This window comes from Gavialis gangeticus, unplaced genomic scaffold, assembly GCF_001723915.1.
Source record: "Gavialis gangeticus isolate Ggan-Ray unplaced genomic scaffold, GavGan_comp1, whole genome shotgun sequence".
NCBI lineage: Eukaryota > Metazoa > Chordata > Crocodylia > Gavialidae > Gavialis > Gavialis gangeticus.
Window position 1 is genome coordinate 62,285,029 of NW_017728995.1, and position 7,364 is coordinate 62,292,392.

Sequence of the window (7,364 nt, forward strand, 5' to 3'; positions counted from 1 at the left end):
CCCCCTCACTCTGGGGCTTCTCGCTGGACCCTCGCTCTGGGGCTGAGGTTCCCACACCGCCGTAGGTCCCCTATGAAGCCTCCTCCAACCCCTAATAGCCTCACCCAAACCTCTGGTAAAAGCAAAACACAAAATGCAAGCCCTTGGGCTATAACAAAAATCCAAGCCGCCTGGCTAAAACGTCATTCAATCCCTAACAGGGAATACTCCATCTCATACCAGCATCACAAGCTGCTTGTGCAGTCAGGCCTCATCTCTCTGCTTGCTCCAACAGAGCTCCCTTCTTCCTTGGCTGCCAGCAAGGAACTGCCCTCCTGGCCTCAGGCCTGGGATTCATATGGGAGCTCAGTCCTGCCCCTTCCAGTCAGCTGACCAGGTGCAGGTGCAGCCAGTTCCCTCCTTAACCGGTCATGACAACCGGCACCTGGGTTCCTGCCTCTGCTCTGAGAGTAGCAGGCACCTTCGTGTCCTGCCACAGCTGGCATTGCTTTTTACTTTCCTCCCATACAGGAGGTTACTTGTGAATGCTTCAGGCTAAAAGAAGCAACCCAAAATACCACGGTGGGCTAGGCACCCCCAAGGTCAACAGTGTCTGTGTATCCCAGGCTGCACAGAGCCCTAACAAAGACCAGGGCCTGTGTGGTGGCAGTGGTTACCCAAGGCTTGCAGGTGTGCTCCAGGAAGGGGGTTGGCCAAACGTAGGCACCCCAGGGGAGACACCCAAAGCCTGGCTTTTGGTCGGGCACAGTGAAGTGGGTGGCTCAGCGCAGGAAAACCCTCTACTGGCCCACCACACCTCATGTATATACCCTTCCCAGCCAGCAGCATGTATCAGGAAAACTGTCAGGGACTCACTTCTCTTATTTATGCCCCTTAATGTAAGTTAAGGGCCTGATAAAATTACTATTATCCCTGTTTCACTCTTGAACAAGGTCTCTGAATTTACATGTATATCAGAGACCAAACTGACTGACATCAAAGGAACTTCATTAGTCCAAATATCTCCAACCAGACACTTCATCTAGACTCTATCTAGAGAAAATGATATAGTTGGCACACCTACACCAGACATAGAAAACAAGAGGCCACTCCAAACCTGAACTGGAGTAATTACCTAGTGTGTATGTCCCAAAAGGGCATTGCCATTAGAATGCAACTGACATGCATTCATCCCTAAGCTGATTTGACTTCCTCTCTGAAGTGGCTTTGGAGTGGTCAAGATGGGTTGATCTGCTTTATTTTGACACTGAGTCCCCTAAGCACGTTTGAGAATTCCACTATGCATCAGAATTTCTAGGCACCTAAACAACAGAAATTAGTTCCTTATCAACTCCTTTATTTTTTCAGAAATAACGGGTAGGATGGATAGAGTCTAGGTGCTGGCATCACAAGGTAAAGCATAAAAAGTTACACCTACAGACTGGGAAAAAATATTAGGTTCTTCCAAATCTGCTGTTTAAGAGACATCATTTCTTTCATCTCAAGAAGATTTTTCCATGACTCCAAGTCAGAACACGCCAGGATCCTGAGGAACCACACACCGTAGCTTTAGTCTGTTTTAGCCAAAACTGTAAAATTTTGAACAAACTGTATTTGAACAACGTAATACTTTCATCCAGCCCCTTCTGTTGATTCAGATAATTCTGCAAACTTTAAGGTAGCAACTGAGAAAAAACAGTGAGGTTTCCAGTTCCCCAAATGAATATAAAAATCTTGCTTGGAAGTGTCCTTGGGTGCATCTACACATCTTTGTATGATGATGTTGCTACAGCGCTGTGCTTTAGTGCTTCTTTTTGGAAGTACTAAAGCATGGTGCAATATAGGCAGTTACTGCGCCATGAATGCAGAGCATGGTTAGATTTCGCTGCTACGTTGCCACAGTGGTGTGCTGCATCAGGAGAGCACACCACTCCAGCAATGTAGCCGGCAATCATGTATGGACCTGTGTGATCACTATGTCACTGTAGCGCACCACACAGCAACATAGCGGATCACTACGTCACCATAGGGCAACATGTAAACACGCTCCTTGTGATATTTAATTCTTTAGTCTTCAGAGACTGTGGAGCAGACAGACAACAGGGAACCCACAGTTACAATCCCTGTATTTTCTGAGCACATCATCCCAAACAGGCCACTGGACATCTCCCTAGCTTGATGAGAAGAAAATGAACAAGGGTTGGTATGGTTTTCTCCTCCACATTAGGGAATTGATGACAATTAGGCATGCAGATCACTTACTGAAAAGTTGGTCTTTTCTTTGTGAAGTCCTGTGTACAAGTCCCCTCAGTAAAGTCACAGCATATGTAAGTGATGTTTAGCAAATAGAATTTTCTAAAAATTCCTTTATTCCATATGCCTTTTTTGGAGGAATCAGACAAAATGATTTCCCACATATAATATGGCCTGAGAATAGCAGCTCTTAAACTGAGGTTGAGGAGATGAAAAAGTACAGCAAGAAGCACAGTGCTACATTATGGACACTGAGAATTAGAGAATTATGTAATGTGAATGATAACCTCAACTGGCATGTAAATTATTGATTATAGTATGTACAAAATGTTATCAGATAGTTTTCACCCACGGACTTCTCAATTTCCATCTTCACTGACTGGCTTTCTTGCATGCATACCAGCCTCTGGCTTCTTTACTATTCATTCCATCCAGGAAGAGCACACACCAATTGCAGGTATTTCCTCAGCCTGATGAAGGGTTTTTGTACCCAAAAGCTTGCAAAGAAGAATTTTTCCAACTATTTGAGTTGGTCTAATAAAAGATATCAGAGTTACCCAAAGAACCATATCTGCCATCAGACAGTTCTAACATTCACCTGTAAATGCTAGGTGGTGACAACCTGTTCCCAGAAAACAAGGTTGCCATAAAAGCATAGAACTATAAATTTAGAAAGCAAGTGAAACGGCATATACTTCCTTGTTTGTTTAAAATCTCCTCAAGTGATTTTACTTCATGCTGATATACATAAAATTAATCTACTGTTAAAGTATTCTTGATGGAATGGTTGTGCAAATTATTATTTTGTGTAACTGACTTCAATACAAAATTGCCTAATTTTTTATTCCAGTTGGTATTTTCATCAGCTCAATGTTCTGGGATTTCATATGAAGGAAGAATAGCTTGGCTTCAGATCATATGATTTTTCTTTCTGCACTGATTTTGGATACCCATGTTTTTATTTTTTTTTCACATTTCTCCATTTAACCTAGGCATACTTCAGACAGCTGATTTATAGGCATTTTTCATAGGTGGAATGTAATAGCATTTTGGTATCTAAGAATTTTAAGACAGGAAACAATATAGCTTAAGGAAATACACAAGAATGTTTCAAAACAAGAACGGGAAGAAACTGAGGAGAAAAACAGTGACTGGTGGCACCTTATGAAAGCACCATTCTGCAGTGGTAAGGGCTGGATGCAAGAAATGGTATTTGTGGTGCCTTTCACTGGTCATCACCACAATTAATTATTGGCTCTGCTGCTGCAGAAATGCAGCTGAAATAATTAAGAAAAGTAAGCTTTCTGACAATAAGTTTTCAAAGCTCTGTTGCTAATTTATCAGGAGACACAAATCTTTACTAAATGGTCTCTTACCTACAGCCTTACAACCTTGCATTGTAATCCTGTCAGATCTCATATGCTAAGCAAATTTGGGCCTGTCAGTGTTTGGAAGGGGAGCCTGCTAAGCATTGTGTGCATATTGTAGTAGGTGGCGATGGGACTCTTGTTTTAGAATCACTACAAAGCCAATGTCCCAGCTGGAGTTTAGATGTTAAACTGAGCTTTAATGTTAACCTTCTTTTTAAGGATTACATGACATTTTGTAGAAGGAATATGGTATTGACACTGCTGTCGTAGCCATACTATACCTGTGGTAATTATATCTGCCAGATGTTTCAGGCTAAATTGCAAAAATACTCTATAAAAGTCAGTGAGAAAATCACCTGCCTGTATGGCAAAGTTGTTTCCTATTCCAAGGCGGTTTGTAGTTGACATATGCTATGATGTATTAGAAGCCACATACCTTCTGAATAATTTTATTTTATCCAATGTAAAAATAAATGTAATTCTTCAAAAAGTTAATTTGCTCTTTGTCTTCCCCTCCAACAGCAGTAGTTGCTTTAGGGTTTAGCATTCGGCAGCTACAGATTCCTTTTCTCATTACAAAAGATGCAGGGAAGTCCCTTGATGTGTCTGTAGAATGTTGAAACACTAAATCAAAGTCCCAGAATATAAATTTCTGAGAAATAAGTGATTCACCTATATACTTACTTGCTCTATTTATCAGCCATTTTTTTTTTATCCTGTGTCTTCTAAGGAGTAAACCTAAGGTAAATTATGCACACATTTTGTAATGTAAGATATATTGTAATGTAAGACATATTATTTTGTAGTAATATTATACTTACTGCAGTAAAAATAGAAATGGCACATCCTTGACTGTAAAAGAGAATTTAGTTATACATTTTCATTTTGTTATATTTTCTTATCTGTTTCCTGTCTAAGCTATTTTTTAAGTTTGTATCTAGTTTCACAGAGTCACAGCAAAGGAGGGGTGGAAGGGAGGTCATTTAGTCCAAGCCTCTGCTCAAGGCAGGATCGTTCCTGTCTAAACCATCCTAGGCAAGTAACTATCTAACCTGTTCTCAAAAACTTTGTGAACAACCCTCTCAAACATCTACCAGGCATGATGTCAGGAACATCAAACACAGCCTAACTTCCCACAGGTGAAGCAGGGGGACAAGGACACTGTTAAGGGTCTGACACAACAAGGGCAGGAGGTAGTACATTTAAGAGATCCAAGGAATCATATGCGACAGCTAATGGATTGTCTTTTAATAAAGCTACAAAGAAAATAGAAAAGCAGAGGATGCTTATGCTTGACCAAACATACTGTGGACAAAGGATACTGACATTTTTTTGTTCTGATGCTATTGTGCTGCTGAACAACTTACTTTATGTGGCTTAGGAATGACATTTAATTTTTTTCTCCTTGCAGCTTGTGAACAGCAATCTTAGCAGGTAGCAAAAAAAAATTATTTGTCTTTAATAGTTAGCATGCATTCTATCATCAAGTCTGAGTGGACTATTCTGTCCAAGTAGTCTGGCCTTCCCTAAAAACAGTATAGTGCTTATCTTTTAGCTATAAGTACAGCTGGTGGTGAGACCTGGCTAAGACATAACTGTACTGGAAAAGAGACAGTAAAACCTGAGGAAGAGACTGGTGGAATTAGAACAATTAGAGACTGGGGCACTGTACTGTCCATTCTACTCCAGCCTTTCCACATAGAAACATCAACATCTTCCAGGAACTCCAGCAACTCATCTTAGTAGACTTTCCAAGTAACTGTTCTATCAGATGGGAGATTTTGGCAAAAGGATGGGAGTGGCAAGGGAGGTGGCCTCCAATGCTATGGGACGTAGGGATTTAATGAAAAAGAAGCAGAAGCCCTCTGGACTGCTCTCTGGGGCCCCATCTGCTTCAAAAATTACTTTGCTATTGGTAAGCCTCACCATAGGTGTGCAGGAACAGCCATACAAGAACTAGGAATTAATGCTTCTTGAAGCAGCTTTAACTTTGAGTCAGGTGATTGCTGGGATACCTCTGGCCTCTATAAAAAAGATACAACAGTATAGGTGGCCCCTGCTCCACTCCACTACTTCTTTGTACACAAATTCTCACAGGAACAATTATTTGCATTTAGAGTCATGGAGCTTCTTCAGGCTCTCAGAGTACAGGGGATGGCGGTGTCTTAGAACCAACTGTTCTCCTATAATTTTGGAAGAGGTGGTTTTAGCACTCATGTTAAACAATATTCATCAGTTAGAACTCAGATACTTAATGAAGCAAACCTCTGTTAGACACTAGCTCAGTGATTTCTGCACAACACCTTCCCCACATCAAAATTTCCTCTACTTCTGAAAATACAACTTACCAGTGGTTATGGTTAAATATATAAGCAATACATTTCTGGGGCTCTTCAAGTTTCTACTGCTGAAGCAAAGCATACACTTGTATGTTAAATGAAACTAAGCAAAGTTTATAAATGGTAAGTATTTACTTATCAAATTTATATGTAACCATGGAAAAATGTATACATATTCCATACAAAATGACAAACAATTTGAACTCTTATATTTTAAACAGCACAGATATAAATCAGCTATGCCCTGATGAATTCAAGTGATTTATTTCATCAAGTATTAGGTAGTACATTATACCCAGCTATCTATAATGAATCCCCACCAAACTTGAGCCCCAAGCCAAAAAACAACAAAAACCTACAAAAGCATCTGGAACAAGACAGAATTATAGTTTAAAACTAATAAAAAAAGGTGTTATAATATTTATGGAATTTTCTTCATATGATTTTATCTCCCTGGTAGCAGCAAGTTAATGGTGATATTCCTTTCCTCAGCCTAGTTGCAAATCAATTCTTAACTCTCTGACTTTTATGACAGGCAGGACCATTTTCTGTTTTGTAATTGTTCTCTTCAAACATGTCCCTTCCAAATCATCATCTTCCAGAGCTGCAAACTGACATGCACCAGTCATTCTGGCCAACAGCAGATGGATATTACAGTAAATTATGAGCTATAGCAGGGGCAGGCAATTATTTCAGGCGGAGGGCCACTTATTGAGTTTTGGCAAGCCATCGAGGGCCGCATAACAAGCAGCCAGGGTCAGATACATATTAATTTTCTAAATTTCTGGGGGGACTTGCGGGCCGGATAGAATGGCCTGGCAGGCCACATCCAGCCCACAGGCCCCATTTTGCCCACCCCCAAGCTATAGGATTGACTCAAGTTACATTACATAAAGAACAAAATCATTAATATCTATATGGGACTGAAAATTTGATGAAGAATCTAGGATAGTGCTTTCAACAAAACTATGCATTGAAATTTTCTTTTTATGGTTGTTGTTTTTTTGCATATATATCACTGTAATGAGACATACAAAATATCACCTGAAAAAATGGAGTTTCATCTACTTCTATTGATCCAGTGGAGAAAATACCATGTTGTTTGTTCTGACTCATGATGAAGTGATGATACAGTGGGAGGGAAGAAGTGAAGATACCATGTAGAAAAGAATACCTACTTCCTCCCATATTGTTTCTTCATCTTATAAAACACTCCACACATTTGCACAAATGGCCCAAAAGAATTTCCTACTTCTCGACAAACATTTTCTAAGCTACCCCCTGACTCGTATTTAAAAGCTCTGAACTGTATACTCCTACACACAAGACACCTCTAACCTGACCCTGAACTAAACAAGGAAGTACCATAATTTTTTGCATACAACAAACCCAAGAATATAATACACATCTTGCATTTGAAAGG